This window comes from Phyllobates terribilis, unplaced genomic scaffold (assembly GCF_046119375.1).
Source record: "Phyllobates terribilis strain yellow unplaced genomic scaffold, ASM4611937v1 Scaffold_9__5_contigs__length_417890890, whole genome shotgun sequence".
In the NCBI taxonomy this organism is placed as follows: domain Eukaryota; kingdom Metazoa; phylum Chordata; class Amphibia; order Anura; family Dendrobatidae; genus Phyllobates; species Phyllobates terribilis.
In genome coordinates, this window is record NW_027362769.1 from 110133911 (window position 1) to 110146860 (window position 12950).

The 12950-nt window shown below is 43.8% G+C and overlaps 1 protein-coding gene across 1 annotated transcript in view; it reads left to right on the forward strand.

The window, feature by feature from the left end:
* LOC141161707 (dynein axonemal heavy chain 11-like) overlaps positions 1-12950 on the forward strand; it is a 1128345-nt gene that overhangs the window by 233280 nt on the left and 882115 nt on the right. The gene's annotated exons all lie outside the window — the stretch shown is intronic.

The following is a 12950-nucleotide window of genomic DNA, read 5'->3' on the forward strand; positions in this document are numbered from 1 at the left end:
GATCTCCTGGAAAAGAGCCTCCATTCCTCAGGACCCGATGTAGATTCAGGTACGTTAAACTTGTCCCGAATAGACTACCCCCACCACCCCTCACCTTATATACCCCCCACAGAGATACCTCCCACTAGCCAATCAGATAACCCCGTACTATCCCCCTGCCCCTATACTCCTCCCCTACAAATTCGCGCCCAAAACTCTATTCCTTACATTAACCCCTTACCACCCCAAATTACGGCCTAGCAGACCTCCTGAGTCATGCGGCCCTCCCCTTAAGCCCCCTATGGGGGGATGCAGTCCGGGCCATACTTGGAAAGTCCTGACATCAGCTGAAATCTATCAGTAATTAGAAAGCAATCCTGCCACTTAATGAAAATATCGGCTGGTTAAACTGATGGCCTATAAAAAGGGGTCTCACTACCAAGGTGCCACACAAGAAACATCTCATGGTAGGTAAAACCAGTGAACGTCTCAAGACCTTTGCAACTTTATTTTTGCAAAACATACTGTTGGCATTGGTTACAGAAGAATTTCTAAAGTACTGAAGGTTTCAGTGAGCACTGTTGGGGCCTAAATCTGGAAGTGGAAAGAAAATAATGTCACCATAAACTGGACACGATCAGGTGCTCCCTATAGGCTTTCAGACAGAGTAATGAAAAAAATTATCAGATGTGTTGTCCAAGAGCAAAGGACCACCTGTGGAGAGTTACAGAAAGACCATAGCAGGTACAATTGTTTCAAACAAAACTACTGTTTAAACAATGCACTCAACCTCCATGGCCTCTATGCATGCAAGACTCCATTGCTGAACAAAAACATGGTCAAGCGCGTTTAAAGTTTGCTCAACAACATTTAGACAAGCCTGTGACATACACTGAGAATATAGTCTGCTCAGATGAGACCAAAATTTAACTCTTTGGATGCCATAATACACACAATGTGTGGAGGCCAGAAGCCACTGGATATCACTCCAAAAGCACCATACCAACCGTGAAGTTTGGAGGTGGGAACATCATGATGTGGAGCTGTTTTTCTACATATGGCATTTGTAAACGTCATATAATTGAAGGAAAGATGAATGGACAAATGTACTGAGACAGTCTTGATAAAATTCTGCTGTCATCTACAAGGATGATGAAGATGAAACAAGGGTGGACATTTCAGAAAGACAATGATCCCAGACACACAACCAAGGAAACTCTCAATTGGTACCAGAGAAAGAAAATAAAGCTGCTAGAATGGCCCAGCCAGTCACCTGACCTGAATCCAATAGAAAATTTATGAAAGAAACTAAAGCTCAGAGTTCATATAAAGTACCCACAGGACCTTCAGGATGTGAAGATGGTTTGTGTGGAGGAATGGACCTAAATCACACCTAAGCAATGCATGTGACTAGTTTCTCCATACAGGAGGCATCTTGAAGTTATCATCACCAACAAAGGCTTTTGTACAAAGTATTAAATAAATTTCGGTAAGTGTGTCCAATACGTTTTTGTCGTTTCTCATTATTACACATAACTTAATTTATGGACATCAGTGATTTGATTTCTTTGCTTGTGTGGATTGGATTATCGACATGTGGTGAGAATTTCATGTCAATAGCACCTTTAGAAATATATTTACTGAGAAAACAGGTAATGTGTTCAATAGTGATGAGCAAGTGTACTAGCCACAGCTCGATACTCGATTGAGCGGGTGCTCGAGCACCATGATCGAGCCTCTGCGCCACATGTTTCGTGGCTGTTAGGCTGCATGCCCACGATCAGTAATGCTAGCATTCTGTAGGCAACGTAATTTTACAGTGTCCAAAATGCTGCATTGTACAGTACAAGCACAGTGGATGGGATTAATAGAAATCTCATGGCCACTGTCCTTTTTTTTTACGCTGTGTAAAATCACCTGCGGTACGGGTTTGCGAGCCATAGCATGTCAATTTCTCTTGCGGGAACGCTCAGTCTTCTGTGCCGAATTTCCCCATACACTTGCTGTAGATGCATTAAATTCGCAGTTAAAAAAGCACATGCTTTGTAAGTGCATTTACGCAGGTGTTTTTAGCCTGGTTTAACCTAATTAATAAGTAAATAATTAAAAAAAAATGACCTTGGTTACCTTATTTTTGTTAATCAGCCAAGGTAAAGCAGACAGCTTTGGGCTTATATTATCTGGCTGGGAAGGTCCAGGGTTATTGGGCCCTTCCCAGCCTAAAATTACAATCCCGCAGCCATGCCAGAATTGCCGCATCACAGTAGAAAACTGCACACGCACAGCACTAATTAAATATCTCACGGATATCTATGTAGATCTCTATCTGCCCCATATCTATCTATATCTTTGCACATCTAATAACATACCAAAGAGAGACAAAACCTCATGCATCAAAAATGCAAGGATAAACACAATTTCTCTTGCGGGTCAGCATGCGTGTTTTCCGCATAGACCTAACCTCTATGAGGAAAGTCCGCATGTGAAAAAAAAATGACCACCGCTCAATTGTATAAAATGAGTGGAAGCCGCAGGCGGCTCTTCCGCAGCACCTGAGCCGCAGGCCCGGACACATCGTGAGCACATAGCCTAAAAGTAGAGTACAGTGCCTACAAGTAGTATTCAACCCCCTGCAGATTTAGCTGGTTGACACATGCGGAATTAACTTGGCATTGTGACATTTGTACTGTAGATCAGCCTGGAAGTGGGAAATGCACTGCAGCAAATTTTTTTATTTTTTTTTTTTTTTAAAAACGTAAAAAGTTAATTCAGAGTGTCATTTATTATTCAACCCCTCAAACCACAAGAATTCTGTTTGGTCCCCCTAAAGTATTAAGAAGTAGTTCAGGCACCAAGAATAATGAGCTTCACATGTGTGGATTAAAGATCTCTTTTGCCAGCCTTTTCTGACTATTTAAGACCCTCCCCAAACTTGTGAACAGCACTCAGACATGGTCAACATGGGAAAGACAAAGGAGCATTCCAAGGCCATCAGAGACAAGATCATGGAGGGTCACAAGGCTGGCAAGGGGTACAAAACCCTTTCCAAGGAGTTGGGCCTACCTGTCTCCACTGTTGGGAGCATCATCCGTAAGTGGAAGGCTTATGGAACTACTGTTAGCCTTCCACGGCCAGGACAGCCTTTGAAAGTGTCCTCCCGTGCCAAGGCCAGGCTTGTCCGAAGAGTCAAGGCTAACCCAAGGACAACAAGGAAGGAGCTCCGGGAAGATCTCATGGCAGTGGGGACATTGGTTTCAGTCAATACCATAAGTAACGTACTCCACCGCAATGGTCTCCGTTCCAGACGAGCCCGTAAGGTACCTTTACTTTCAAAGCGTCATGTCAAGGCTCGTCTACAGTTTGCTCATGATCACTTGGAGGACTCTGAGACAGACTGCTTCAAGGTTCTATGGTCTGATGAGACCAAGATCGAGATCTTTGGTGCCAACCACACACGTGACGTTTGGAGACTGGATGGCACTGCATACGACCCCAAGAATACCATCCCTACAGTCAAGCATGGTGGTGGCAGCATCATGCTGTGGGGCTGTTTCTCTGCCAAGGGGCCTGGCCATCTGGTCCGCATCCATGGGAAGATGGATAGCACGGCCTACCTGGAGATTTTTGCCAAGAACCTCCGCTCCTCCATCAAGGATCTTAAGATGGGTCGTAATTTCATCTTCCAACAAGACAACGACCCAAAGCACACAGCCAAGAAAACCAAGGCCTGGTTTAATAGGGAAAAAGTCAATGTGTTGGAGTGGCCTAGTCAGTCTCCTGACCTTAACCCAATTGAAAACTTGTGGAAGGAGCTCAAGAATAAAGTCCACATGAGACACCCAAAGAATCTAGATAACTTGGAGAAGATCTGCATGGAGGAGTGGGCCAAGATAACTCCACAGACCTGTGCCGGCCTGATCAGGTCTTATAAAAGACGATTATTAGCTGTAATTGCAAACAAGGGTTATTCCACAAAATATTAAACATAGGGGTTGTATAATAATTGACCCACACTTTTATGTTTAAAATTTAATAAAATTCAACTGAGCAACATAACTTTTTGGTTTGTAAGATTTATGCTTCTGTTCATAAAACCTACTCTCGTTTGCAGTTTGAAGGCTCTAAGGGGGTTGAATGGGGTTGAATACTACTTGTAGGCACTGTAATACTCTAACAACATTGTTCCCAGCAGCGAACTGCGAGTAAGAGATGCGTCCAGACGTCTTCCCCATGCTGTTCCCATTGCATTTGAGCACTGTTTCCATCCATTTCAGCGATTTTCCGCCTCCCCAGACCTCCTGTTAGGGTGTTACAGAAAAATGCTCTGGTTTCTCATTGACTTCCATTATACTCGGTACTCGAGTCGATCCCTTCTGAGCGTCTGACCTGCTCAACTCGAATACAAGCACTCGAGCATTTTAGTGCTCAATCATCACTAGTGTCCAACACTCATTTCACCCGCTGTATATTTAGCATCTATTTTCTGTAGGAAGGCTGCAAAATAGGGTAAGTAACTGTCACGTTAGGTGAGGGGAGAACCAAGTGTACAACGATGGGAAAAGGGGGGAAGCCCAACAACTAGGGAAAGGGAGAATGAATAGAGACCCCTAGGCATATCTTACAACACCCTGACTCCCGTACCATCCCTAAATAGGTTCCACACCTATCGCCGAGCAGGATACCTAATCCCTAACTGTCCCTAGAGGTAGGTCCTAGGTAGGGAGGAGAAGGGGTGAGCACTAGTCAGCCCCCACTGCAACTAAAGACAAACAAGGAAAACAGACAAGGGATGCACTTAGCTTGAGAAGACACCTGAGAGAAGACGACAATAATCCACAAAGAAACTCCAAGAAGAAGCTAGCCAACTGCTAGTACTCCAGGTCTGAGCAGGGGAAAATAGTTCTATCACCGGCGACTCTCTGGAGACACTGAGGGTTTTTATATATCAAGCAAGGTTGTGTGAATTAGCAGCAGAAGTTGGAGATCACTGCTGGGTCCTAGTAAGAGAAGGATACCACTACACTACAGAGATGAAAGGATCAAGAAGGTGTCTGCAAAGCTAAGCGCAGCGACCTTCTACAGCTGGATCCAGAATGACTGTCTGCCGAACCTGATACACCCGTGACAGTACCCTCCATTCTACGAGTGGCCTCCGGACACTCAGGACCAGGTTTCTCTGGATGAGAGGTATAGAAAGAACGAACCAGTCTAGGGGCATTCACCTCCGATGCTGAAACCCACATCCTTTCATCTGGACCATAACCCCTCTAGTGCACTAAGTACTGAAGGGAACGACGCTGAAGATGAGAATCTACAATCCTCAAAATTTGGAACTCCAAATTGCCATCAACCATAATTGGGGGCGGCGGCAGGGAGGAGGATTCAAGAGGTACCACATATTTCTTGAGCAGAGACCTGTGAAACACATTGTGGATCTTAAGAGCCTGAGGTAACTGAAGACGAAACACTGCTGGGTTAATGACAGTGGTTATTTTATAGGGACCAATAAATCTAGACCCCAGCTTCTAGGAAGGAACCTTCAACTTGATATTCCTGGGAGACAACCACACAAAATCATTCACACTTAGGTCCGAACCTGACGAGAGTTTCCTGTCAGCCATACGTTTGTACCTGTCTCCCATGATCTTCAAATTACTCTGAACCCCCCGCCACACAGAAGAGAGTGACAAAGCAAAACGTTCCTCCTCAGAAACTCCCGAAGCCCTTCCCCCACTTAAGGTACCAAACTGGGATGAAAACTGTATGCACAAAAGAAAGGTGACCTGCCAGTAGACTCTTGACGATGATTATTAATAGCAAACTCGGCCAACGGTAAGTAAGATGCCCAAGCCTCCTGGTTCTCAGAGACAAAGGAAGGCAGAGGAAAAAGACAACTGCACCCCCAGTCGAGTACAGAAACTTTCCAGAACTTTGAAACAAACTGGGCTCCCCGATCTGACACCACATCGGAAGGAACCCCGTGAAGCTTCACGATCTTATTAATGAATACATGAGCAAGAGTCTTGGCATTCGGAAGTGCCGGTAATGCGATAAAATGAACCATCTTACTGAACCTATCTACAACCACCGGGACCATAGTCTTGCCTGCGGATACCGGTAGGTCAGTAATAAAATCCATGGACAAGTGTGTCCATGGCCTGCTAGGATAGGCAGCAGAAGAGGACCAGACGGACGGGTATGCGATACTTTAGAACGTGCGCAAATACTGCAAGCAGACACATGTTCAACCACGTCCTGATGCAACTCCGGCCACCAAAAACGATGAGAAAGGAGGTCCGCAGTTGCCTTACCACCTGGATGACCAGCAAGCATTGAGTTGTGATGTTCCCTAATTACTTTACTGCGCTGTTTAGATGGTACAAATAATCTTCCCGAAGGGCAGGAGGCAGGGGCGCCCCCCTGAGCCTCCAACACCTCTCCCTCCAGGTCAGGGTACAAAGCCGAAATAACTACCCCTTCTGCAAAATTGGGGCAGGGTTCTCATGGTCACCACCACCAGTGAAGCTCCGGGACAAGGCATCAGCCTTGATGTTTTTAACCCCTGGACGGAAAGTGATAACAAAATTGAACTTAGTAAAAAACAGGGACCATCTATCCTGCCTAGGGTTGAGACATTTAGCAGACTGAAGATGTGACAGGTTTTTATGGTCCGTGATAACAGTAATCGGATGGACTGCCCCCTCCAAACAATGTTGCCATTTTTGGAACGCCAATTTAATCGCCAAAAGCTCCCTATAACTCATGTCATAATTTCTCTCAGCCGAAGATAATATTTTGGAAAAGAAAGTGCATGGAAGCCATTTACCAGGGGACGGACCCTGAGACAACACAGCCCCAACCCCCACCTCTGATGCATCAACTTCTACGATAAAAGATTGAGAAGCATCGGGTTGACTGTGTATAGCTCCTTTAAGGAGGAAAAAGCCTGCTGGGCGGCATTCGACCATTTAGAAATATCAGACCCCTTTCTTGTCATGTCAGTAAGGGGTTTCACAATTACCGAATAATTTTGGATAAATTTCCAGTAAAAGTTAGTAAAGCCCAGAAAGCACTGTAATGCCTTCAGTTCCTCAGGACGGTCCCAATCAAGTACACCACGGATCTTCTCCGAATCCATCCGAAAACTCGATGGTGACAACAGGTACCCCAAAAACTGCACTTCCTGGGCGGTGAAAACACATTTCTCTAGTTTGGCATATAGTTTGTTATTCCTTAATATCTGTAGTACCTGTTTAACATGCCCCTGATGTGTCTCAAAATCAGGTGAGTAAACCAAAATATCATCAAGATAGACCACCACAAACCTGCCCACCAAATGATGGAAAATATCGTTTATTAAATGCTGGATCTCCGCAGGTGCATTGGTCAAGCCGAAAGGCATAACCAGACTCTTGAAATGCCCCTCAGGGGTATTGAACGCTGTTTTCCATTCATCTCCCTCTCTGATTCTAACCAGATTGTAGGCTCCCCTTAAATCCAACTTGGAGAACACCTTAGCTCCCACAACCTGGTTGAATAAACTGGAATCAGAGGAAGAGGGTACGGATCTCGAACGTTAATTTGATTCAGTTCTTGGAAATCTAAACAGGGACGGAGATCGCCATCTGTCTTCTTCACGAAGAAGAACCCTGCTGCCACAGGCGAAGATGAGGGTCTGATATGTCCCTTCTCCAGACTCTCAGCAATGAAATCTTTCATGGCTTATCTCTCAGGGCCAGAAAGATTATACAGTCTGGACATTGGTAGTTAAGCTCCAGGAGTCGGGTTAATAGGACAGTCATATGTACGATGAGGAGGCAAATCCTAACACCCTTTCTCAGAAAATACGTCCTCAAAACCAGACAAAAATGCAGGTAAGGTCTCTGTAGAGACTGCAGAAAGGGAAATGTTTAAGCAGTTCTCATAACAGTAATTCAACAATTTCCCTGGATTGCCAATCCACTATAGGATTATGTTTCACCAACCAGGGTAAACCCAGTATAATCAGAGTGGGAAAGCCCTCCAGGACATGACAAGGAATTACCTTATAATGCAAAGACCCCACCCTCAGTCTTATATTATGTACAATCTTAGTCAGAGCTCTGTGTGCAAGTGGCACTGAGTCAATGGCATAAATAAGGATGGGCTTAGTTAACTTACAGCAAGTAAGCCCATGAGTTCTCACAAACCCAGCATCAACCATGCTGACTCCAGCTCCACTGTCCACAAACACAGAACTTTTCTAAGTCCTGCTCTCTAGCACCACCTCTGCCGTCAGGACAAACCGAGAACTGCAGGTTGAAGACAAACACTCCCCTGATTATCCAACTCCACACTACCAAGGGTTAATCAAGTTTCTTTTTGCTTAGGAATCGAGGGACAGGCCCCAATAAAATGTCCCTTTTTACCACAAAAAAACACACGCCCTTTTTCTTGCAGATCTCATGGGAAAAATACGACACAGAAGCACCCCCTAACTGCATGGGTTCCTCCAACTCCACAAGTACAAGTTCACCCCAGGACCGCACCCCCCTACCGGCGAAGGGACGTTGCCCCGAAAAGGGGGCTCAGGAGAAGGTGGTCTCACCCACCGATCCACGCGTATAGCCATTGACATGCCAGCCTCCAAGGACTCCGGGATTTTGTAAACTGCCAAAGCATCGTTCAATCTTTCAGTAAGGCCAGGACACAATTGGCTTCTAAGAGCCGGGTCATTCCATTTGGTATCGGATGCCCATCTACGGAATTCGGAACTATAAGTCTCCACTGACTGATTTCCCTGCTGAAGATGACGCAGCCTGGATTCAGCCAAGGAGACTCAGTCAGTATCATCATACATGAGGGCCCCGAAAAACCCTTCTACTGACTGGAGACAAACAGAGCCCTGTGGCAAAGAGAGAGCCCAGGATTGAGGATCTTCTTGCAACAGTGAGATCACAATCCCCACTCGATGCTTCTCATTTCCATAGGAGTAAGGTCGAAGATACAACTTACAAGCTTCTTTAAATACAAAAAACTTGTCTCTACCTCCTGAAAACCTGTCCGGGAGGGCAATTTTGGGTTCAAGCTGGACTGGCCTACCCGCAGAGTCCTCAACATTAGGAGTCTGCAGCTGCTGCCGTTACTGCTGAACCTCAGATCGAAGGTCAGTCTCCTCCAGTGACAACCTCTGAAGCAGCTCCGCCAGCATAAAAACGGGATCCATGAACCCAGGAAAAAAAAACACACCCAAAAAAAACCACACACAAAAACAAAAAAACACGTGTCCGTTTTTTCTTTTTATATACGATCGGTGATAATGTCACGTTAGGTGAGGGGAGGACCAAGTGTACAACGATGGGAAAAGGGGGGAAGCCCAACAACTAGGGAAAGGGAGAGTGGATACCCCTAGGCAGATCTTACAACACCCTGACTCCCCTACTGTCCCTAAATAGGTTCCGCACCTATCACCGAGCAGGATACCTAATTCCTAACTGTCCCTAGATCTAGGCCCTATGTAGGGAGGGGAAGGGATGAGTACTAGTCAGCCCCCACTGCAACTAAAGACAAACAAGGAAAACAGACAAAGGATACACTTAGCTTGAGAAGACACCAGAGAGAAGACGACAATAATGCACCAAAAAACTCAGAGAAAAAACTAACCGACTGCTAGTACTCCAGGCCTGAGAAGGGGAAAATAGTTCTATCACCAGCGACTCTCTGGAGACACTGAGGGTTTTTATATATCAAGTAAGGGTGTGTCAATTAGCAGTAGAAGGTGGAGATCACTGCTGGGTCCTAGCGAGAGAAGGATACCACTGCACTACAGAGATGAAAGGATCAAGAAGGTGTCTGCAAAGCCAAGCGCAGCGACCTTCTACAACCGGATCCAGAACGACTGTCTGTCAAACCTGACGTGACAGTAACCCTATTACAATAATTTAGCAAATTACATTTCCAGCTTTTAAAATAAAAAATATATATATACAGATTTATACTAATTTTTATATTTATTCAATTGGCAGGTATTATACATCATGATAGTGTCTGTAAGGCGCTGTGTAATGTAATGGTGCATTATAATCAAGCATAATAAATAAATAAATCCACTATTAAGAAAATTAATAATACATCTTAATGAGAATTGTTAACTAGTGTCTATTTATAAGTTGTTGTTTTTTAATTCTGTCAATGTAACATATAGAAGTTTCAGCCGCTTTAATCATATTTTTAGGGTCCAAGTGTTTTGCAGGTAAATCTTTTTTCATTCTATGCAGGAAATTAAATTTATTCAAATTATGATAATGGGTCCTACGCCTTTAAATAACGGAGACCAAAAATGAGGAAAACAGGAAGAGGAAAAAAAATCTAAATACATTCATGATCAAAACAGTTCAGAAATAACACATTTTAAATGAGCGCAGGGCATTGGGGCTTGAATAGGCTTCATCAGCTCGTGTGAAAGGTCATTTGTGCAGATTTGTAATAGGCGCTGTCAAGTCACCCCTGTGACACAAGACAAACAAGCTGCTTAATATAATGAGTTGCAATCAGCAATAATTCGGTTTATTATGGATTTTTATATTTTTTTAAATAGGTTTTTTATCGCCACTTGTTTCACAAGAAGTCTGTGATCAGTTTTTCTGATACATTATTTGAAAAAATATATTATGTATATACAATTAAAGACACAGCGAGTAAAAATTCATCAGAAGAAAGGAAGGAAGGAAGTTGTTTTAAGCATTTAATTTGAAAATTTCCAAGTTCACATATTACGATTGCAGAAATAAATCAATTACCGTATGTGGAGTTTGTTTTGTAGAAATAAAGCTGATATTTTTTAGATTGCAATTTGTAGTATCACCTATACAGGTGAAGTAGACCTAAATGTATATTGTTTTACATCTTTATTGTCATGTACAGTAGAGTAAGGTTTTTCAATGGTAACTGGTGAGCAGACAGTGTTAAAAAAAACAGCAACAACTTTTTTTTTCTGTAAGAAATCTTAAAAAAAGCACTTGGCACATTTTTATATGTGGAAGTAGTGGTTTAGTTGTTTGCACCCCAATAAAAATTATATCTTTTGCTTTTGTAGCAATCTGATGTAACAGTCATTAGAAATCTAGTGTAAAAGCAATATGCAAATCAGGCTGGAAGTGCATAGGGGCGTGTTATTGCACTCGGACTGCTTCTTCCCAATGCTTTGACAATCCCCCAGTGCTATTTCAGTCTGATTTGCAATTGGCTTCTACACTAGATTTCTCATGATTGGCACGTCAGATCTCTACAAAAAAAATGTACCATTTTTGGGGGGGATAAGCGCCTATGCAGCCATACCAATACTTCCATATCTACAAACATGCCTTATAATATAGGTTTGTGATAAGAATTTAACTTTGTTACTACAAGATATATTTTATTAGTGGTAGAGATAAGCGGATCGATCAGCGGAAGATCGAGCTCGAGTCAATTTACCTGAAATTCTTTTCACATGAATTCGAGCACTTCAAGATTCGATTAACGGTTCTCAAAAAGAGAAAAAAAACTAGCCCAGTACCATTTCCCACACTGCTGAAGCATCAGAGAGTGGGCTAACATTATTTTGCTTTGCCGCGCCGGCCTCCCCATCATGCCCTGTAGCTGTGACATCTAGCAGGTTATCATACCTTGAACAGTGGTGGTCAGTACCGGGGCCATCACAGATCAGTGGTCATTTTCCATCTCCAGAGTCACTGGGTAAATCTCGCGTTTCATGAGAGTGTAAGTTCTTATGGTCAGTGGTGTCCTCTTTCTCTCACTTGTAGAGTGTAAGCTCTTATGATCAGGGAAGTCCCCTCTCCTGTGAATTGTAAGCTTTTATGGTCAGTGAGGTCCTCTCTCTACTGTAGAGTATAAGCTCTTATGGTAAGTGGGGTCTTCTCTCTCTCTCCTGTAGAGTGTAGGTAGTGGAGAAACAAATGGGTTAATTCTGCACTGCCGTGTGGAAATGATAAGGATGCCAATCCAAGTATAAGTGGTTTATTCGTCAACGCGTTTCGAAGTATACAACTTCTTCTTCAGGACAACCACGATGTAGGGTGTAAGCTCTTATAATCAGTGGTGTCTTCTCTCTCTCCTGTAGAGTGTAAGCTCTTATGGTCAGCGGGGTCCTCTCTCTCCTGTAGAGTGTAAGCTCTTATTGTCAGTGGGATCCTCTCTCTCTCCTGTAGAGTGTAAGCTCTTATTGTCAGTGGGGTCCTCTCTCTCTCCTGTACTGTGTAAGCTCTTATGGTCAATGGGGTTCTTTCTTTACTGTAGAGTGTAAGCTCTTATGGTCAGCGGGTTCCTCTCTCTCCTGTAGAGTGTAAGCTCTTATGGTCAGTGGGGTCCCCTCTCTCTCATGTACAGTGAAAGCTCTTATAGTCAGTGGTGTCTTCTCTCTTACTTGTAGAGTGTAAGCTCTTATGCTCAGTCGGGTACTCTCTCTCTCCTGTAAGCTCTTATGGTCAGTGGGTTTCTTTCTCCCCTGTAGAGTCTAAGCTCTTATAGTCAGTGGTGTCTTCTCTCTTACCTGTAGAGTGTAAGCTCTTATGCTCAGTGGGGTACTCTCTCTCTCTCTCTCTCTCTCTCCTGTAAGCTCTTATGGTCAGTGGGTTTCTTTCTCCCCTGTAGAGTCTAAGCTCTTATAGTCAGCGGGGTCCTCTCTCTCTTGTAAAGTCTAAGCTCTTATGGTCAGTGGGGTCCTCTCTCTCTTGTAGAGTGTAAGCTCTTATGGTCAGTGGTGTTCTCTCTCACCTGTAAAGTGTAAGCTGCTTTATATATTCTTTTAGACCTTCCTGGTTGGTTGTGCTATACCATGTAATGTAATAAGTGCAAGGCATTATGGGGAAGCCTGCCCAGCCGTGCCTCAGGTCATTTGAGACTTCTCTGAATGATGCAGTCTTTTACAATGTGTAAAAAGTTAGCAATTTTAAGCGTTTTGCCCAAAATGAATTGCAAACTGTTAGAATTCT